At 39.1% G+C, this 23,555-nt stretch overlaps 1 pseudogene; it reads right to left on the minus strand.

Moving 5' to 3' along the window:
* Positions 1–235: 235 nt before the first annotated feature.
* LOC136396300 (U2 spliceosomal RNA) lies at positions 236–340 on the minus strand (annotated as a pseudogene).
* Positions 341–23,555: the final 23,215 nt, after the last annotated feature.

Consider the following 23,555-nt stretch of genomic DNA (forward strand, 5'->3'; position numbering starts at 1 on the left):
CTAATAGTATATAACCCTTAAAACTCCTGACAGGTGGGCATTTAGACTAGCTGAGCTGCCTGCTTGTGCTTTATGCTACATGTATTTTTCTAATAAACTGCCTGCTTTTCTTGAACACTGTACCCTGTCTCTTGCCTGAATTCTTTCTTGTGAGCTTGATAAGAACTGAGGATGGAGAAGCCCTCTTGGACTCAAGTCTTCTCCACTAACAATATTAGAACCTATGTCTTGAAACTAGGAGTCAAATACTGGAGAATGAATTTCAATACTATTTACCCTTTGTTAAACTGATAAGAACAGATACCTACACTTGATCTTAGCCAAAAGGCTAAGCGATTATTTCCTTTGATTAAGTGAAAAAAATAATGTTGGTTCATTTGAGAATTGACTACTTCTTTAATAGATTTGGATGACAGGTCTTATTTCAATAGGTATCTTTCAATGTCTCAGGAAGGTGCAGTGGAGGTTATCTGTGCAGCCTCTGAGCATGAGTGCCCTGAAGTCATCATGGCTTTTTCCCTTTAGCGTACAGCTTGGTGCATGACTTCATTGCTTTACTGGGACTTTCTAATAAGGCATAATTATCAGGAAGTTACTTCTCATTCCATTTAGAGTTTTGTGAAGTAGCAAAAATAAATCTCATTTTGAAAGATCAATGCAAACCAAGTTTACCATTTAAAGATGCTGTAGAACATTCCTGTGTTATCTTGCAGTACCGCAGAGACCATTCTGTGCACAAAAGCAAGACAAACGGAAACTGAACTCAGCTTTTCCTTAGATAGAATCTTTAACTTTTATCTAACTTAACATTCATTTTTAGCTGTGATTGAACATCAAGGGCTTCTGCTTTTTGTTTTTAAACATGCTAGCTCATTAAGTTTTGTATGTTCTTTGTTGTAAGAAAAGACAAACTGTCATTTTCTTTTAAAATAAATCATAAACAATTGGCAAAAGTATGAGAAAAGGCTGCTCAAGCAGCATCTCACACTTAAGTGGAAAAGAAAAAGGTCCCTGACTGGTACACCACAGCTTTACCTCTGGCCAATTTGTTTGTTATTGTGACTATAACAAGGTAGATAGATGCTTCTGGAAAATGAAATTATTTGCAGAACTGTTTGCTATTAACAAGCATCTGCTTGTGTGCAGGGAGACTTGTTTGATTAGAACAGGTAGGTATGCATTTGTTTTAACTATGAAGTGACACAAAATGAATTTTAAAAAGTAGAACTAGTGATAATTTTATAAGCTGGCTTTCACCAAAATCAAAGCCGTAGTACTGGTGGACAGAATCGTTGCCAATAATTTTGCACATTTAAACACACATTCTCCTGGTGTACTGGAGTTGTGTGCATGTCTTTTCTTGGCAACTCAAATGGCACCTGGTGTGTAAAGCCAATTATTTAAACATGTTCTAGATATATCACACAACACACCGTGTTGAAGTGCCGCCCTACTACGATTTCCTTGTCTTCAAAAAAGCTACCTTAAAAAAATAAATTCCATTGTTCTGCTCTACTTAGGCAAATGAGCAAAGATACAGGCTTTAGTTCCCATATCTTGCATATTATGTGGTGGTAGAAAATATGAAGATTTAAAAAAGAATGTCCAATGTCTATTTGTTTGTAATTTTCTTTGTGTTCATGTCACTGTAAATTTCAATGTCATATTCCTTCACATTGCTTCCCCTAATCTGACAGTGTCAGAGGATCTATCTTCATTTTCTCACTCCTTTCATAATCTAATCCTCAGCTCTAACATGCAATTAGTGCCCTCTTTGCCCCCTGCATACCAAACAGGCGACTGCTACAGCTTTCCCTGTGCAATCCGTTTAGTGAGGCTGCCCCTAATGAATATGTACATTTAGAAGACCTCAGTGCAGAGGGTCACAGGCAATCAACCTGGAATTCAATTATGCGAGTCAAGGTTAATGACTCGCTGCAGTGGTCAGAGGCATTCAGAATCCTGCAGATTAAATCAGCCTGTCAGAGCTGACAATGTATAAAGGACCGAATTACTTGTGTGAGAAACAGGAAAGAGTGCAAAGATAAAATAGTGTCAGTCCTCAACGAAGATTACATGGAGTTCTCTGTGGCAAATCAGATTGTAAATCTCCTTTGGACCTGCAATGTGATTAGTCTACATAAAGATGTTTCTAGATTGTAATACAGAGCCAGTAATAAGACCTCCTGAACTCCACTCTTGCTAGGTAACTTTGTTTTTTTACCTTATCATTAACATTTTCTGATTGTTTAGCATGAAAAATGGAATTATTATTTTTTTAGTTATATTCGTGAACTGTGTTCTGTGTAATCTTTTATAACACAACCTAACATTTAATTGGTAGAATAAAGTAATATTTTTACTACATTTTATACTACATATTCCCTTAGTTTTCTTTTAAGTCCTTTTTCTGGATAGTGACATCATATCTAGCAGGGAAAAAAATCAGAAATAGGTTAAAAACAGTGGTGCTCATAAAAACAGGTATCTTGGCCCTGGCCGGTTGGCTCAGCGGTAGAGCGTCGGCCTAGCGTGCGGAGGACCCGGGTTCGATTCCCGGCCAGGGCACACAGGAGAAGCGCCCATTTGCTTCTCCACCCCTCCGCCGCGCTTTCCTCTCTGTCTCTCTCTTCCCCTCCCGCAGCCAAGGCTCCATTGGAGCAAAGATGGCCCGGGCGCTGGGGATGGCTCCTCGGCCTCTGCCCCAGGCGCTAGAGTGGCTCTGGTCGCAATATGGCGACGCCCAGGATGGGCAGAACATCGCCCCCTGGTGGGCAGAGCACCGCCCCATGGTGGGCGTGCCGGGTGGATCCCGGTCGGGCGCATGCGGGAGTCTGTCTGACTGTCTCTCCCTGTTTCCAGCTTCAGAAAAATGAAAAAAAAACAAAAAACAAACAAACAGGTATCTTATGATTTGAAATAAATATAAAGTACACCAGTATTAAAATTTGTTATAATTTATTTATAGAACAGATACAAATTTTATTGAGATTTGCTCCAGAGACTAACTAGCCTGTTTGTGTGCTGAGTGATGCCTGTATTCCCCAAGCTTAGGTGAGAGAGAAACGCCTCTTCCTGTCGCCATCTGTCTAGAGCAGAGTCACTGATGTAGTCTCATTTCCAGGTGGAGGATCTCTGACCTGTGACTAATCATCAGTAACACATTTCTTGCACATTAAAACAATGTACAATTGTGCTTTCCTTTAAGTGACAATATCTTTTAAAGCTAGGAACACTCATGCCCGGCTGGTGTGAATAGAGACTTGTGCAGCCACTGTGGAAAGCAGTATGGCGTTACCTCAAAATATTAAAAATGCAACTGCCTTATGATCCAGTGATTCTGTTTTTGGGAATTTATCCAAAGAAACCTAAAACACTAATTCAAAAGAATATATGCACCTCTAGGTTCATTGCGGTGTTATTTATAATAGCCAAGATATGGAAGTAGCCCGCGTGCCCAGCAGTAGTTGAGTGGATGAAAGAACTGTGGTATATTAACACAATAGAATACTACAAAGTCATTAAAAAAAAAAAAAAGGAAATCTTACCTTTTGTGATAGCATGGATGGACCTGGAAATTATTATGCTAAGTGAAATAAACCAGTCAGAGAAATATAAGTACCATATAATTTCACTCATACATGGAATCTAATGAACAAAATGAACTAACAAGTGATGTAGAGACAGACTCACAGACAGAGAGCAGGTTGACAGCTGTCGGGTGGGGCAGATGGTGAAGAGGGTGGAGGGATTGAGCAAAAAGGACAAAAAAAGAAAGAAACTCATGGACATGGACAACAGTGTGGTAAGTGCCAGGTGGAAGGTGTGAAGGAGGGTATGGGGGATAAATGGTGATGGACAAAGACTTGACTTGGTGGTGAACACACATTATTATATACAGAGATAGGTATATCACCTGAAACCTACATCATTATGTTAACCAGTGTCACAATTTAAAATAAAAAAATATGTTAAAGCCAATAGGAAACTTTTTCTTCCCTCATTTACATTTTTCCCCTCTCTTTTTTTCTTTTCCCTACATTGCTCTTTCTTTCTATATTCACTGAGCACATATTATGTGTCTTGTATATGTTAATGCAGGATCAAGGATAAATTGTTTTAATCTATTAGGAGCTCACATTTAAGTGAGAGAAAAAGGGTGTAACTAGCTAACTGGGTTATACAGTAGATGAGATGTAAAATACTATGCCTGGTCCTGAGGAGGCCATAGACTCAGGCCTGTGCATGTGCATGTTGGGCATGGAGGTGGTATGCTAGGAGATGGGGCTTAAGCAGGAAGGAAGACTTCACAGAAAAGAGAGTATTTGAGTTTTGAAGGACGAATAGAAGTTTCCCAGGTAGACTAGGGGAAAAGACCTAGACCTAGAGAACAGTACCTGCAAATGTGTAATACAGTGGTTCTCAAAGTGTGCTCCAGGGCACACTGGTCTGCCTTAGAAGATTTCCAGGTGAGCCCTGTGGTTTTCCATAGAAATATCTGCCTGTTGGGGACCAAAAAACCCAACAGGGTTTTTGGAGTTTAGATTTTTGGGGGACAGAGGTGTAGGAAATTGGCTGTAAGCTGACAGTCTGCCCAACCCCCCACCTCACTTGCCTGATTAGGTTGCAAAAGGCTGTTAAGCTGTGGTGCTGGATTGTTTACACTACCCCTCCCCCATGTTCCCCAGAAAGACAGGAGGCAAGTTTCTTCTATCCTTTGTTTGGTGTAAAGTTAAGATGATATGTATGGTGGGGGTTTTCTGCACTCAACACAATTAAGAGTAAAAAGAGAGTAATTCTTCAATGTATTGATGAGGAAATGAGAGTTTGCCTTTCAAATATATGCCCAAAGATTGAAGAAATCACTAGGACACATCAGGCTCATGTTTCTTTTCTTTTTTTTTTTTTGGTATTTTTCTGAAGCTGGAAATGGGGAGAGACAGTCAGACAGATTCCCACATGCGCCCGACCGGGATCCACCCGGCACGCCCACCAGGGGCGACGCTCTGCCCACCAGGGGGCGATGCTCTGCCCCTCCGGGGCGTCACTCTGCCGCGACCAGAGCCACTCTAGCGCCTGGGGCAGAGGCCAAGGAGCCATTCCCAGCACCCGGGCCATCTTTGCTCCAATGGAGCCTTGGCTGCGGGAGGGGAAGAGAGAGACAGAGAGGAAGGAGGGGGGGGGGGTGGAGAAGCAAATGGGCACTTCTCCTATGTGCCCTGGCCGGGAATCGAACCCAGGTCCCCCGCACGCCAGGCCGACGCTCTACCGCTGAGCCAACCGGCCAGGGCCTCATGTTTCTTATAAACACAAGAATGAAAAAACTTAACACATTTGTGCCAGGACCTGCCAAATTTACTAAATCTTACTAAGAATGTATCTATATATATAAAAAGAACTTTTTTTTTAACACTTCTTTTTAACAAATTCTAAAAAGCATAACTAAAACAATGTAACATAAATACGTTTCTTAATGTCAGAATAAATATAATTTTGTCATATTTATTTCATTTAATTACCATAAAAGCATGCTTGAACATTATATATTTTTCTTTAATATTTGACTTAATTATTATAACATATTTCTCAGAAATTTGCATATAGTGTGCCTATGATTATTTGTAGGGTTTTAAATGCACCTGACATCAACAGTGTGAGAACTTATTGGTGTAGGCATGTTTGGGAGGACAGCCATGGTGTGAGCTGACCAGGTACATGGCGAGCAGCAGGGGCCAGAGGGCCGTCTGGGCCTCGTGCTCTAGTGTTAGTGCACTTCTTGGGCCAATCTCGTCATAAAGCAAGACTTCTTATCCAAACTGAATTATATCCCTCTTTCTGGGTTTTTAACATTGAGCTTGCTAAGGTAGGTGTGTAGTGCTTGTTACTTTACATTCCGTAGTGAAGTACAAGAAGATGTGCTTCCCGGTTTCACGTGGGGAGAGAGTGGATGGGTGAGGAGGAGGATTGTGGCCCTACTTCTCTTCCTTCACTTTGGGGACTCATGGGGGACCAGCCTTGTGCCAACCAGCACTACAAGCCATGTTTATGGGTTGAGCAAAGGGCTTTCTTGGTGTGTTTTAGCCCCCAAAGTGGATATGCATTCTATGAGCCTGGGCTCCCACCATTTCCTACAACTGCTGGTGGCTCATTTTCTCTTCTCCTCTTTTCTGCCTGTAGGTCCTGAGTTCTCTTTCTTGGAGTGACCTTTCCAAGGCATGGGGCCAGCTGTGAGCTTGTCTACCTCTAGCATCAGAGTACTAGCTGCCTAGAGTGTGAACTTGGCTGATAGCCAGTGCTGCAGTGGGCCTGCTCCTTTGATTCTTGTTTCTTAATTACTGAAAGAATTTTTGTTTAGTCACCCATTTAAAGCTGGACCCCATGGCATAGCCTGCACTGCTTGGTGTGACTGGCCTCTGGTTTCTCTTACTCAATGATTTTTAATGCCAGTGAGAGAAGGGAGGCTTGGAAGTCTGTGGGGAAATTTTTTGTTGTCTCAATGACTGGGAGATGCTAGGGAGACTTCTGTTATGTACAGAACATTTGTGCAACAAAATGAGGATTGCACAACACCTAATTTTGCCAGAGTAAACTTTCTGTTACATTAAAGCCCTCACACATGAAGTTGCTCTAACAGGAAGGCTTTCCCTCCAATCTCCTCCTGGCTAACAATTCTTCCTCTTAACAGGTGACAACTTTATATAATGTTGATGCTCACCCTCCAATATTCACTATACAGTTTTCTTCTCACTGCCTTCATAGCATGTACTTGTAATACATAGCATGTATTTGTGATTATTCATGAGATCAGGACTTTTGTCTGACTTTTCTACCATCTGGCATCAGGAACAGTCAGAGCGTGCAGTAGGAGCTCAGTATCTATTTGCTAAGTGATTCTTCTGCTCTAGGCAGTGTTTTCAGATTTAGCCAATAAATGTACAAGACACTCAGTTAAATTTGAGTTCAGATAAACAATGGGCAATTTAAAAATTATGAGTATGTTGTAAATATTGCATGGGACATACTTATACTAAGCAATGATTCCTTGGTTAGGTAAAATTCAAATTAAACCTTTTTTTTTTTTTGCAAGAGAGAGAGAGAGAAAGAGAGAGAGAGAGAGAGAGAGAGAGAGAGAGAGAGAAAGACAGAAAGGGAGAGAGATGAGAAGCATCATGTCTTCATTGTTCCAGTGCCTTAGTTGTTCACAGATTACTTTTTCATATGTGCCTTGACCAGGGGTGGGAGCTCCAACAAAGTTAGTGGCCCCTTGCTCAAGCCAGTGACCTTTGGGCTAAAGCCAGAGACCATGGGGTCACATCTATGATGCCATGCTCAAGCAAATGACCCAGTGCTCAAGTTGGTGAGCCCGTTCTTAAACCGGTGGCCTCGGGGTTTCAAACACAGACCTTAGCATCCCAGGCCAATACTATGCACTGTGCCACTGCCTGGTCAGGCATGAAATTCAAATTTAACTGTATTTTATTTGGGGAATGTATCTATAGGATAAACTTAAATTTGTCCTGTATTTTATTTGACCAACTTATCTATCTATAGCTTGAGGGCAGGCACCATGTATTATTATACATCTTTCTGTTCTTTCCAATGTCTCAATTAGTGCCTTTTAGAAGTATGCACTGAAGCATGTGCTGGTTTAATATGATTGAGGTACATACCATGTTAGTATAAGTGAATATTGAATATCTTTATTAATAATTTCTTACATAAAATCCTAGGGTAATGAGTTTCCTTATAATAAAAACAAGAGTGAAAAATATCTGTTCAATGAGGTTTTTTTGTCTAGATATGATTATTGGAATTACTTCCAGTAAAAATTGTCCCAATTCCTTCAGTCAAAGCAAAGTTTATAATTCAAAGCACTAATTATGTTATGATACATTTTGACTGCTAATCCAAAAATAAGCTCCATAGTTGCTTTCATTTTAAATGAGTTTAATATCATTCTTAGGACACTTTATTCTAGAAGATTATTCTGAGTCATTTTGAAAAATGCCCTCTAAACAGGATTCAATGATGGGCAATGGCCAAGGACCTGTCAGTGGTTATACTGGTGTTCTTCTCATTGAATTTCATCAGAATTACAAGCAAGAAAACAAATGGTCTTGGGCTAGTTTGTGAGCCACATAGCCCAGAAATGACAGAAATAATATAAGGGCTGTAGCTGGGGTCCCAGTCCCAAGTGTGGCAGGCTCATTCACTCCTGGTGCCACACAGTGGTGCCTGGACTGCAGGGTGCTACACTTTCTAAGTCATCCCCTTTTTCTTTTGTAGGTGGATTGGTCCAGAGAAACTAGGAGTATCAGGAAGAAGACCATAGCTTCAAGCTTGGAATATTGCAGATCTTTTGGCATGATAAATGTAAAGCCAAGTGTGTAAATGTATTTGTCTGCTGTTCTTCCAACAGCAAATGTAGCTGAAAGATCAAACATATGCAGGGTAGAAGAATGAATGAAAGAAACAACAACAACAAAAGAATGAAATTTGGCTAGTTGAGGAGATATGGGTTAAATTAAATTTTCTGTTGAGTGTTTTAATATATGTCAATGAACAAAATTAGAGTTACATAAAGTTATATAATGCCAGAAATTGTTGTTATTATCTTTGTCATTGTCAGACCTATCTTCATTTAACATTCTTCTGGAGCAGTGGTAGTCAACCTTTTTATACCTACTGCCCACTTCTGTATCTCTGCTAGTACTAAAATTTTCTAACTGCCCACTGGTTCCACAGTAATGGTGATTTATAAAGTAGGGAAGTAACTTTACTTTATAAAATTTTTAAAGCAGGGTTATAGCAAGTTAAAACATATAATAATAATTACTTACCAAGTACTTTATGGCAGATTTTCACTAAGTTTGGCAGAATAAATTTTTATAAAACAACTTACTATAGTTAAATCTATCTTTTTATTTATATTTTGGTTGCTCCACTACTGCCCACCATGAAAGCTGGAATGACCACTAGTGGACGGTAGGGACCAGGTTGACTACCACTGTTCTGGAGCATCAAAATTTTAAAAAATGATAGGATATAGCCTGACCAGGCGGTGGCGCAGTGGATAGAGCATCAGACTGGGATGCAGAGGACCCAGGTTTGAGACCCAGAGGTCGCCAGCTTGAGCGCAGGCTCATCTGGTTTGAGCAAAAAGCCCACCAGCTTGAACCCAAGGTCGCTGGCTCCAGCAGGGAATTACTCGGTCCACGGAAGGCCTGCGGTCAAGGCACATATGGGAGGGCAGTCAATGAACAACTGAGGTGTTGCAACGTGCAATGAAGAACTAATGATTGATGCTTCTCGTCTCTCTCCATTCCTGTCTGTCTGTCCCTGTCTATCCCTCTCTCTGACTCACTCTCTGTCTCTGTAAAAAATAAATAAATAAATAAAATAAAAAAAAAGATAGGATATGAAATTTAGTCTGAATCTGTCCAGATCTTTCAGACAAAGAAATACTTCTCTACTCAAAAATGTGTGTTTTTCTGATTTAGTGTGCATAGTTAAGAACAGCTAGCACTTCAGAAGATTTTTATATTCTTTATTCCACATGAATACTATTTCCAGGTTTGTGCTGTGTAATAGACAGAATTGCTTTGGGAGAGTACAGTATAATTGCTATCAAGTTGTCTTCTGGTTGTACGTGCTCCGCTTTTATGATTCCTTGACATACCTTTATGTTTTCCTACTTTTTCCATATCTTTAATACTATTTTCCAAAAATCATTTTTCCCCCTTAGTCTTCCCCTGATCCTCCCAGGATTTCAATTTTTTTTTTAAGAAAGCCATTTATTTCTATTAAAAAGCAGACAATGGAACAAATGCTTCCAAGTGCAGACTAGCTTGAGGGTCTGGCCAACAAGGATACCATGGGACTCACAGGAGGCCCTCGTGATATACAGGTCACATGCCCAATTTAATTTGAGATTATTTATGCTAAGTCAGGCCAGTCTTGAACTGACTGTAATATGTTATTATTAATCCTCAGCTCCCTTCCTGATCAGTAGAGGTGATGGCATTGGCCAATTGAGTCTTTCTCAAATTGTGGTTCTCTTTCTGCTGCTGCTACATGAATGATCTGGGTCTTCTATGGCATTGTGGAATTTCTTTTAAGGACAATTGATACTGGTTTTCTGTCAGTGCTGCTAATATACAATTACCTATATAAATAAATTAAAAAGTGTTTGATTAAAAAAAATTAAACCATTAATACTACAAAAAGTAAGTGGGTACTGCTGAAAGTCAGGTGGTACAATAATGACCTATGTTTGAGAAACACTGGGTAAGGGTCCACTGATTGGCTCATTCCGCAGACACTGCACTGTTTTAGCCACATTGCACCAACTGATCAGTCTCAGACTGTGCTAGCAGAGCTACTCTGGCTAGATGAAAGAAAGCAATGGAGTTTTCAGGATCCATTACTATATGAATTATAGATTAAATCAGGAAAGGTTCTGAACTATAGATTGACATGATGCATCCTGTCAAAGGACCACTTATAAGCTTGGAAGGTTCATTTGTGATGTAACATGTCAAAAGCCCATTTATTAAAATCTCTATGCCCTGGATTGATGATATTGTCTTTTCTCAATATATATTTTAGTTTTAAGTGAAGGGAAGAGAAAAGAAAAGACAGCTTTCTTTTTAAAGTGACAGTCACTATTGCAGTAGTCTGGGTAAGCAATGGTGAGCCGTGGCTTAAGGACGATTTGGATAAATACTAATGGGCAAATCAATGGGCTTTAGTTACCAACTGCATTGTGTCTCAATTTAAGGGCCTTTAAAAATGGAGCTTGACCTTATTCATCATTATAATTGCCTTCACAGCCTATAAGTGCATTTTGCACACTTTTGACCTTTTTACAAATATATGTTTTGAAAGGAAATAAATACAAATCAATTTACTAAGGGGCCTCCTCAGTGAATGCTGATGTATAATAAAAACATGCTTTATAAATAAAAATAACTGTAACTTGAAAAATGACTATAAATGTACAACAATATTTAAGATGAAAAATTGGCAAATAGTTGCAGTGAAATAAAAGTCATGATGTTAACTAAATGGTATAACAGACCATGAAGCAAATTCTGTATTGGGTTGATTCTTCTGGTAAATAGAAAAGATATAAGGATTCACTCATTCATTCATATAGTCCATAAATATTTATTGAACACATTGATTATGGTTTTATGGGTCAGTAGCACCAAGCATGGAGGTGGCCAGACCAGGTCATGGATACTGTATTCAGAAGTAAATGCCCTGCCAGGAATTGCTTGCTCAGTGGGATGTTATTTACCGGTGCAGACAAATTAAAAACATAAATAACATTTCCATGTCTAAATCTTTTCAGTACATGCAAATTATAAGTTTTGTATATGTAAAACACAATCTCCCAGTGGAAAGACACTTTATTGATAATTTATGTTATACCAAGTGTGAGGCAATTGCTAAAGTCAAAACCATTCCCTAATTCTGGTTGCATTAGTAACGCCCCTTCCCCCCAATAGCCAATCCAAATATGTTCAGAGATTAATTTGTGGGTAATAAAGTAGTGTGTATTTGGTGAGCTCTCATTCATTCATTTCTAAATGGGTGACTTTGGCATTGCATTGCATTCATGTGTTTGACTCCCAGTTTGATTCCAAGTCTACTCTTGAAAATGGTAACAAGCAAAGAGGCTGCCTCTGGTCCCATTCACTCTCTGGGAGTGAGCAACCTAAGCAAATGGGTGAAGCAAAGATCACTTGTCTTTGATGGTCCTAGATAAGGGAACAGGGAGAAGTTGCCTTTCCCTCAAGCCCAATTCTCTCATGCCTGCTTATCTTACCTTTTACCCATTCTTTACCCAACAGCCAAATAGACAGTAAAAAAAGAACACACACACAAAAAAAACCTTACCTAAATTGAATTACCATTCTCCTGAAACTTTACAACGCATTTGGAACAAATCTTGACTCTACCATAGTCAGTCTTACTTAGCTTGTCTCCTTTTGCTCATTGTATCTCAGCCACATTGGTCTTTACTCTGTCCCTATACTCCCTGAGCTCTCTCTTCTCATATTTTACATAAGCTGTTCCTTCTTTAGTGAGTGTTTTTTTTTCCCAGTTTGAGGTCTCGTGGGCCCCTACTGACTGTTCAGGTCTTAAGTAGAGAGGCTTTACCTGATCACCAAGTATGGAGTAGACCACCTCCTCTAACCCACTGCTAATATCACTCATAACATTCTATACTTATTCTTCATAACACTTATAATTTGTTAACATGTTTTTATTTATTTGTTTACTATTTTTCTCTAGTTTAAAGCCCATGAGAGCAATTTACACACCTCTTTTGTTTACCATTGAATAATTAGCACAGAGTACAAATATGGCACATAGCAGATAATCAATAAATATTTGTTGAAAAATGTTGACTGTACACTGACCAGGTGGTGGCACAGTAGATAGAGCATCGAACTAGGATGTGGAGGACCCAGGTTTGAAACCCTGAGGTTCTCGGCTTGAGCGTGGGCTTACCTGGCAAGGGGTCTTTGGCTTGAGTGTGGAATCAGACATGACCCCATGGTCGCTGGCTTGAACTCAAGGCTGCTGGCTTGAGCAAGGGGTCACTCACTCTTCTTTAGCCACCCCCCTACCCAGTCAAGGCACATATAAGAAAGCAATCACTGAACAACTAAGCTGTTGCAATGAAGAATTGATGCTTCTCATCTCTTTCTCTTCCTGTCTGTCTGTCCCTATCTGTCCCTTTCTCTGACTCTCTCTCTGTCTTTGTAAAAAAAAATATGTTGACTGTAAACATCTGTTCATTCAAATTCAAGATGCCTATTTTCACAGAGGTACAAACTTCAGGTAAAGCTTACAGAGTTGTATCTTTGTGGACAAAGGAATTGTGAAAGTTCAGGTTACAGTTTGTGGTCAGAGAAAATACTTTGTCTACACTCCTGAAATTGTGCCATGTGGTGAGGCCAATGGGGTCTAAACAGTGTGTGGTCTTTGGCTCTGATATTTTTCTTTGTGACTTTTGTACAAGTTGGGGGAAGTCTTAGTGCTTATAATTACTATCTCCTATAGTAAAGGCACAATGGCCTTATTTGCTCCCAATATGTACTGTCTTTATGAGCTATCTGTTTTTGGCTGCAATACTGGCTGATACTTGATGTGAACATAGGGAAAAATTAGTGTAAGTTTAATAAGGTTTAATAAAGAACTCAAAGCAGACTGATTGTAGTTTAAACCTTGGGTCAGAGCAGAACAGCCTTTGCAATTTCCACATAGTCTAGTCTATCTCCCTTCTTTGAGAGGCTCCAGGGAAGTTTGGCAGTCCCATTTGTTGTGGTCTCTTGATTTCTACTTAGCTTTAAGGTTTGGAGAGCCCTATCTTATTATTAGAGTGTAAGGCAGGGAGAACAGAAATACAATAGAGTAGAGAGAGAACCCTAGAAGTGAAAACACTAAGAGACAGATGGCCACAAATGGTATTCAACTCAATTCCTATAAAAATTCCAATGAATGTTTTTTATAGTAATAGAACAAAAAATCCTAAAATTTACAAAATGTATGTAATCACAAAAGACCATGAATAGCCAAAATGATCTTGAGACAGAAAAAAATGCTGGAGGCCCCATGCTCCTGATTTCAAACTATATTACAAACTCATAGTAATTAAAGAATATGATATTGGCATAAAACAGAAACAAAAGGAACAGAATTAAGTTCTCAGAAATAAACCCAGACATATATGATCAATTTATTTATATCGAAGGAAGAAAGAATATACAGTGGGAAAAAGGACAGTGTCTTCAATAAATGGTGTAGAGAAAACTGGGTAGCCATGTGTAAAAGAATGAAATTGGACCACTATTTTATACTACACCCAGATTAACTCAAAATGAATTAAAGACTTGAATGTCAGACTTGAAACCATTAAACTCTTAGAACAAAACATAGGCCTTGGCAATGATTTTTGAATCCGACACAAAAGCAAAGACAACAAAAGTAAAAATAAACAAGTGAAACTTTCGCCCAGCAAATGAAACCATCAACAAAATGAAAAGGCAACCAACTGAATGGGAGAAAATAATTGCAAATTATATATCTGATAAGGAACTAATATCTAAAATATATAAGAACTCATACAAATCAATAGCAAAAACAAATTCAAATAGAAAATAAACAGAAGATCTGAATAAACATTTTTCTAAAGAAGACATAAAGATACCCAATAGAAACAATAAAAGATATTTAGGATTATTAATCATTAGAAAAATGCAAATTAAAACTATAATGAGATATCACCTCATACCTGTCAGAATGGCTATTATAAAAAGAAATAACAAATGTTATTACCATTAAAAAATTAAATGTAGTAACAGCATTTAACCTCTTCACACATTCTATCAAATACTTTATCTCCTAGTTTCAGGATTCCAAAATACCCTTGACCTTAACTCATTCTTTTTTTTCTGTGTGGCAGAATTGGGGATGAGCACAGGAAGACCCAAGCTCCCCTTAGAACTGTGGCATTGTCTACCTGTCTGCTCATACTTCCAAAAGAGGCCATATGTGTGTGTTCTGGATTTGAATAGATAATTTTCATGAGTTATGGACTAAGAGTTTGTGCCTCCCCCTAAAATTTTTATGTTAAAGCCCTAACCCTCAAAGTAAGTATTAGGAAGTTGAGTCTTTGGGAGGTAATGAGGTTTAGATGATGTCACAAAGTTAGAACCCTCCTGAACGAGATAAATGCCCTTATAAAAGTTACAAAAGATAACCTCTCCTATCTCCCTTTTTTACCTGAATGAGAAATCAGAAGTCTACAACCTCGAACAAGGTTCTCAGCAGAACCCACCCATTCTGATACCCATTTCCTTGGACTTCCAACCTCCCAAACTGTGAGTAACAAATTTCTATTTTCTGTGGGCCACCCAGTCTATTGTTCTTTGTTCTGGCTACAAGAACTAAGACATTATCTTTGTCCTTCCACCCACTCCTGGGACTAATATTCTGGCTGGCAAACTATTATTAATCTTTCAGACCTAGTTAAGAGGCCACCTCACTTCAGGCAACCACTTTTAAGAGTACCCCACTCCATTATCTCTTTAGCTTTTACAATTTCAGTGTTCTCCAGCTCCACCTTCCAACTGCCAGCACCATGACTCTTTTCTTGAGAGTATTTTTTGGGACCAGAACCTGCAAACCTGCTCTATCCACACACAGGACAGAAATGCTGGGGAATTGATGCCCCACCAAGAGCAGCCCTCAAATAGTGCCCAGTATGATGTGGTGTTTGACCATCCTAGCTCCCTCATCCTCTCAGTGGGATGACATTGAGGTGATTGTTCAACACTGGCTTGTGGAGTTCTTCATGAGAGTCAAGCTCTATTTACACACAGTGGTAATCTAACTGATAATGCTTCCTTTTTAGGCCACCTTCCCTCCAAGTCTAACTTTCCTACTTCCCTACCAGTGTTAACTGAGAGTCTCTCCCAAAAAACTATTTGAACTTGATTTTTTAAACGAACAAACAAACAAACAACCCCCCCCCAAGTAAGCTATCTTCTCTGTGAAGACTTTTTGACTTTCACTCCTCACTTCACTCTTGTGTTTCTAATCACCAAAATATCAAATGTTGGTTGTCTTGCCTGTCTACCACACTGAACTGTGAACTCTGTGGGTGAAAGAACTGAGTGTTATTCATCTACATGCCATCAGCACCTAGTACTGTGCTGGACACATAGTAGTAACTCATTGTTGGATAAACAGAAAATCACAACCTTCTTAAAATGATAACTTACCTGGCACCTTGTTAGTTCCCTACCCATATTCCCTTGGCCCTCTTTTACTATTTCTCTGTACCTTTCCCCTTATGTTGCCCAATGACTTGAATCTGTGACTTTTCTTTGAAAGTCTGTCCTTAGACTACTGACAGTACCTGTGAGACAGAGCTCAGCCCAGCGACTCACTTACAGGAAAGCAAATGGATCAGTTTGTGAATGGCCACATAACTTTTGGTTCTGTGGATTTAGAGATCTTGGTTCCAGAAGGGGATGCTGCCTTCATGAGTCACAGTAAGAATTCCATTTACAATAAAGATATGACTTCCACCTGGTCCTTTAAGTTTCCTTGTGAAAATGGAAAAGAAAGGAGCCCATACTGGCAGGGATCATTGATCCTGAATGTCATGAAACGTAGGGTTGCCACTACATAATGGGTAGAAATCTAGGGTTCCCCTGAGCTTTTTCTTGGTGCTCCCATGGTTATTTTAAACTGTAAATGAGCAATTACAGCCACCGCAGCCTGATAGGAGAGTCATGACTGGGCTCAGATCCCTCAGGGATGAAAGTCTTGTTCATTATATCAGGCAAGCTGCCGAGACTAGCAGCAGTGCCAGGTGATGATAAGGGAAACCAGAGTGGGTGGTAGAGGGATGAGACAATGACTACCAGTTATGAACTTGAGTTTAATTGTAGCAGTGGTTTTTACTCATCTATCCAGCCCTCCCTCCTCTTGTAAGTTTTTCCCAGGAATTTTGACCACCCATCATTTTGAAGAATCTATAATAGTATGAGGTGAGACATAATGTGAGATATAACTGGATATAGGCAATTAGATCATTTTACCCTTTTACCATTTCCGTGTGCCCCTACTCTGGCTTTAGTATGCCTTTGCCTCCTATTAGCCTTATCTGGGCCTCCCTCAGGAACCTGCCTGCAGGGGATTGGAGTTTCTTTTCCTGCAAGTGTAGAGAGTTGACTGTCTGGGAGTTTACATCCCCTTGTAGTAGCCTTAGCCAGTGATGGAAAAGGATAGAATTTTGAGAGCCCAGATCCATTTCCTTGGATCATGACTCTAAAGCATAACCTAAACTCTAGAGTTTTCCTTCAAGATCAGGCCTCCTGTCAGAGAACTTCATGTGAAATTCCCCCTTTTCTGTTGCTTCCCCGATTCCTTTACTGGATTGTTCTGGAATAATTTCTCTGTCAGAATCTTCATTTCAAATTCTTCTTTTGGAGAGCTCAACATAAGATAAATTCTTCCCTCTTTATCCAACTTTTCATAAAGTACCATTATAATTGGGTCACAACTTAATTTTTTTGTGTGTGTGTGTTTTTCTTTTTAATGATCATAGCTGAGTAATTGGATGTAGAGCCACACAGGAGAAAGCTTATTTTTTTTAAACAGATGATTCTACCAAGTCTCTTACATTTCTACATCTCTTGCAACACAGACACTGATTGCCCTTTGTTTTAGATTTTCTTTTCCAAATATTTGCATAGTGAACAGCTTTGGAAGAAAGAGATTGTGTCTTCCTCCAGAGCAAAGGGCCAGCATACTTTTTGCTTCTTATAAACAATTCATGTTTCCTAAGGTCAGGGTTCCTTTCTGATAATGTAAACCATTGCATGTATAGACATCTTTTGGGGTCCATCCACATTGCCCTGGAGAACTTGGGATCCAGGTGAATTGATGCAAATATGTAGATATTATAAATTCTTTTGTTTCTGACCAAAAACCCTTGTGTCTTCTGCCAGCATCCATGAAAAACTGTGGTAGGCTAACTTCCTACCTTGATAATAAGATAAAATCTTTAATTCTTTTTTTTTTTTTTTTTTTGTATTTTTCTGAAGCTGGAAACGGGGAGAGACAGTCAGAAAGACTCCCGCATGCGCCCGACCGGGATCCACCCGGCACGCCCACCAGGAGGCGATGTTCTGCCCCTCCTGGGCGTCCCTCTGCGGCGACCAGAGCCACTCTAGCGCCTGGGGCAGAGGCCAAGGAGCCATTCCCAGCGCCCGGGCCATCTTTGCTCCAATGGAGCCTTGGCTGCGGGAGGGGAAGAGAGAGACAGAGAGGAAGGAGGGGGTGGGGGTGGAGAAGCAAGTGGGCGCTTCTCCTATGTGCCCTGGCTGGGAATCAAACCCGGGTCCCCCGCACGCCAGGCCGACGCTCTACCGCTGAGCCAACCAGCCAGGACAAATCTTTAATTCTTTATTGTTCTTGATACTCTTCTGCTCAGGAATTGCCAATGGTTCTTTCCTTCTGTTGGCTATCTTGTTCTACTCATTTATTTGTCAAATATGCCAGAACAGGCTTCTCTGACTGACCCATGGGATGTGGCCTGGTCTCCCTCAGGTCTCCTCTCTTGGTATCTGCTGAGTGGTCATATGTCATTTTGATCTTCACTAACAACAACAACAACAACACCTTACACAAACTGACAAGGACTTCCCCAGGGATGCTCTGCTTCTAACACCCAGGCTTTCTTGGTTGATTCTAACCTTAAAGAACCCAATTCCCCTTTGAGCTTCCTAAGATTTCTGCTAGTTGGGTGTTATAGTAATATAATGTTATAGTAATTAAATATATAGAAATATAGAAAAATATGGAAGATATATAGAAATAAATTAAGATGTAATATTAAAAGCCATTAAGGAAAGTAAATAAGGCTATGCTGTCTAGACACGAATTAATCTAGTGTGTATAGAATTAATCTAGTGTAAACAGACTCTGCCTTTCACGCAGGGCCCAGTTAGTGTGTGTGGGAAGTTACATATAGATAAAAAATGGCCGGATGTCCTAACTCTATAGGTTAACATAAACAAGAAGCTTCCCTTGTAACACCTTAAAAGTGGTTTGATGTGAAATTTCTATAGATTAACATAAAAAGGGCTCCTTACTAAGAACTCCCAAAAAAGTGGTTTGATATAATAATCCTGTAGATTGACACCTGTTAGGAGGCATTGGCCAGAAAAGGTACTAAAGCTGAGGGCCTCCCCTGCTGTGGTAGTTGCCCAGACTCCAACGTTGAATGTGGACTGTATCCATGCCGCTCTAATGGAGAACAACTGAGAGCAGCACGCCAATGGGGCCCCCTTAAGCTGTACCCAGGCATGCCATAGGACCTGTGAGTAGTAAACTGCCTGTGTGATTCTTGCAACTAACTTGTGTGTCACTCGCCTTTCCTCCAGTGGCAGTTAGTATCGGCACTGATAAGTAGCATCCTCACAGCCACCTCAAGAGTAGTGTCGAAGAGGCTGCCAGCCTGCTAATAAGCAGGACTTTCCCACTGCAGGGGAAGTCAAATCAAGGACACCTGATTGACTTAGAGCTTGGGCTCTACTGGGACAACTGGGTCTTCCTTTACCCTATCCTAGCCTGTGCCTTGAGCTAGAAGATTTACTCAGATCAGAATGCCTCCTTCCCCTATTACCATTTTTGATCCTGTATATGAAAGCCTAAGTTTCAAATAGAATTTGAGTTGTTTATTTACATGTTAAAATGAGCCCAAAGGACTTCATAAATTGGCATATTATTATTTTAGGTGACAGAGAAAATAACACTGAGAAGTTAAACCCAAAGTTTCTTGACAGCTCATTTGTGAAATCAGAAAATCTTATTTTTTTAAAGTTTCAATTTCTATTTTACTTACTGTCAAAGTAGTGATTTTGTTTTTATTATTGCCCCCAAAGCCCATTATGTCTTTCATCACATGAGACTGCCCAAAATAACATGTCTTACTTAGAGAAGGCCAACTCAAAAAACCAGGCTATGAAGGACTGTGGTTTTGTTATGGAATGTCTTAGGCTTTGATTGGTAGACAGGAACTTGAAAAATTTGTACTCTGGGGACTTAAAACCTGATGAAGATTTTATTTTAGGATTTAGTAGTTACATAGTTTTAAGCAAAATATCCAATTCCATGGGAAAATTGTGGGTTAAGAACAAATTCCATTTTTTATTTACTGATTTTGAGCACTTAAATTCCCTAAACCTCTGTTTGTTTGACTGCAAAGTAGAAATAATAATAACAGTAGCCCCAAAGGGCTATTAGGAGGATCAAATGGAATGATACATTTATATGCATGATGAAACTTTATACAAAGCTGAGCATGCTATAATGACACAGAAAAGGAATTTAATAAATGTTTGTGGAATGAAGGAAGAAGATCTGATTTGGCAACTGCAAATAGACTCAGTTCTATTAATAAAGGAGATAATTTTGAATCCTGATAAAGATGAAGTAATTTTTCATAAAATATAATTTATAAAACTTATTTTCCTATATCCAAACTTTGTTTAGGATTTTATGACACCAAGATCGGTTTTGTAGGAACCTAACTGCTCACAGTGACATTGGCTTCAAGAGTTAAGAAATTTGCCCTCTAATCTATGATTAAATAAAACCCCTACTCAACCTAATAATGTTTTTCTTTTTTCATTTTTTTTAAATTTATTTATTAAATTTAATGCAGTGACATTGATAAATCAGGGTACATATGTTGAGAGAAAACATCTCTAGATTATTTTGACATTTGATTGTGCTGTATACCCCTCCCCCAAAGTTAAATTGTCTTCCCTCACCTTCTATCTGGTTTTCTTTGTGCCCCTCCCCTCCCCCAACCCCTCTCTCCTTCTTCACCCCATCCCCCCTCCCCCCACCCCCCACCCCCCACCCCTGTTGCCATCACATTCTTGTTCATGTCTCTGAGTCTCATTTTTATGTCCCTTCTATGTATGGATTCATGTAGTTCTTAGTTTTTTTTCTGATTTACTTATTTCACTCCGTATAATGTTATCAAGGTCCATCCATGTTATTGTAAAGGATCCGATGTCATCATTTCTTATGGCTGAGTAGTAGTCCATAGTATATATGTACCAAAGCTTTTTAATCCACTCGTCCTCTGATGGACACTTGGGTTGTTTCCAAATCTTCGCTATTGTGAACAATGCTGCCACAAACATGGAGGTGCATTTCTCCTTTTCGAGCCATTCTATGGTGTCCTTGGGGTATATTCCTAAAAGTGGGATAGCTGGGTCAAAAGGCAGTTCGATTTTCAGTTTTTTGAGGAATCTCCATACTGTTTTCCACAGAGGCTGCACCAGTCTGCATTCCCACCAGCAGTGCAGGAGGGTTCCCTTTTCTCCACATCCTCGCCAGCACTTATTCTGTGTTGTTTTGTTGATAAGTGCCATTCTGACTGGTGTGAGGTGATATCTCATTGTGGTTTTAATTTGCATTTCTCTAATGATTAGTGATGTTGAGCATTTTTTCATATGCCTGTTGGCCATCTGTATGTCCTCTTTGGAGAAGTGTCTATTCATCTCTTTTGCCCATTTTTGGATTGGATTGTTTGTCTTCCTGGTGTTGAGATTTACGAGTTCTTTATAAATTTTGGTTATTAACCCCTTATCAGACGTATTGTCAAATATGTTCTCCCATTGTGTAGTTTGTCTTTTTATTCTGTTCTTGTTGTCTTTAGCTGTGCAAAAGCTTTTTAGTTTGATATAGTCCCATTTGTTTATCCTGTCTTTTATTTCACTTCCCCATGGAGATAAATCATCAAATATATTGCTCCGAGAGATGTTGGAGAGCTTACTGCCTATGTTTTCTTCTAAGATGCTTATGGTTTCACGGCCTACATTTAAGTCTTTTATCCATTTTGAGTTTATTTTTGTGAGTGGTGTAAGCTGGTGATCTAGTTTCATTTTTTTGCAGGTAGCTGTCCAATTTTCCCAACACCATTTGTTAAAGAGGCTGTCTTTACTCCATTGTATTTCCTTGCCTCCTTTGTCAAATATCAGTTGTCCATAGAACTGTGGGTTTATTTCTGGGTTCTCTGTTCTGTTCCATTGATCTATATGCCTGTTCTTATGCCAGTACCAAACTGTTTTGAGTACAATGGCCTTGTAGTATAACTTGATATCAGAAAGTGTGATACCTCCCACTTTATTCTTCTTTTTTAAGATTGCTGAGGCTATTCATGTTCTCTTTTGGTTCCATATAAATTTTTGGAATATGTGTTCTATATCTTTGAAGTATGTCATTGGTATTTTAATTGGTATTGCATTGAATTTATAGATTGCTTTGGGTAATATAGACATTTTAATGATGTTTATTCTTCATAACCATGAGCATGGTATATGCTTCCACTTGTTTGTATCTTCCTTGATTTCTTTTATCAATGCTTTGTAATTTTCCGAGTACAAGTCTTTAGTCTCCTTGGTTAAGTTTATTCCTAGGTACTTTATTTTTTTGGTTGTAATTGTGAAGGGGATTGTTTCCTTAATTTATCTTTCTGACTGTTCATTGTTGGTGTATAAAAATGCCTCTGATTTCTGAGTATTGATTTTATATCCTGCCACTTTGCTGAATTCATTTATCAGGTCCAGTAGCTTTTTGACTGAGACTTTAGGGTTTTCTATATACAATATCATATCATCTGCAAATAATGACAGTTTTACTTCTTCTTTTCCCACTTGAATGCCTTTTATTTCTTCTTCTTGTCTGATAGCTGTGGCTAGGACTTCCAGGACCATGTTAAATAAGATTGGTGAAAGGGGGCACCCCTGCCTTGTTCCTGATCTTAAGGGTATTGCTTTTAATTTTTGCCCATTGAGTATGATGTTGGCTGTGGGTTTCTCATAGATGGCTTTTATCATGTTGAGGTATGTTCCCTTTATTCCCACTTTGCTGAGAGTTTTGATCATGAATGGGTGCTGGATTTTATCAAATGCTTTTTCTGCATCTATTGAAATTATCATATGGTTTTTCTCCTTCTTTTTGTTTATGTGATGAATCACATTAATTGATTTACGAATATTGTACCAGCCTTGCCTCCCCAGAATAAATCCCACTTGATCATGGTGTATGATTTTTTCCATATATTGTTGGATTCGGTTTGCTAATATTTTGTTGAAGATTTTAGCATCTCTATTCATCAGAGATATTGGCCTATAATTTTCTTTCTTTGTGTTGTCTTTGCCTGGTTTTGGAATCAGAATTATGCTCGCCTCATAAAAGGAGCTTGGAAGTCTTCCTTCCTCTTGAATTTTTTGAAATAGTTTGAGAAGGATAGGAGTTAGTTCTTCTTTGAATATTTGGTAGAATTCTGTTGTGAAGCCATCGGGCCCTGGACTTTTCTTTGTTGGGAGTTTTTGGATAACTGTTTCGATCTCCTTTGTTGTAATCGGTCTGTTTAGGTTTTCTGATTCTTCCAGATTGATTTTTGGAAGATTGTATGTTTCAAGGAATTTTTCCATTTCATCTAGGTTGTCTAGTTTTTTGGCATACAGTTCTTCATAGTATTTTCTTATAATATTTTGTATTTCTGTTATGTCAGTTGTTATTTCTCCTCTCTCATTTCTAATTTTATTTATTTGAGTCCTCTCTCTCTTTTTCTTGGTGAGTCTAGTTAAAGGTTCATCAATCTTGTTTACCTTTTCAAAAAACCAGCTCCTAGTTTCATTGATCCTCTGTATTGTTTCTTTAGCCTCTATGTCATTTATTTCTGCTCTGATCGTTATTATTTCCTTCCTTCTACTACATTTGGGCTTTACTTGCTGTTCTTTTTCTAATTCTTTTAGATGCAGGGTTAAGTTGTTTATTTGAGCCTTTTCTAGCTTCTGAAAGTGTGCCTGTAGTGCTATGAACTTCCCTCTCAGCACTGCTTTCGCTGTGTCCCATAAATTTTGAGTTGTTGTATGCTCATTGTCATTCGTTTCTAGGAATTTTTTTTATTTCTTCTTTGATCTCATTCTTAATCCATTCAT

The sequence above is a fragment of the Saccopteryx leptura genome, chromosome 2 (assembly GCF_036850995.1).
Source record: "Saccopteryx leptura isolate mSacLep1 chromosome 2, mSacLep1_pri_phased_curated, whole genome shotgun sequence".
NCBI classification, from domain to species: Eukaryota; Metazoa; Chordata; class Mammalia; order Chiroptera; family Emballonuridae; genus Saccopteryx; species Saccopteryx leptura.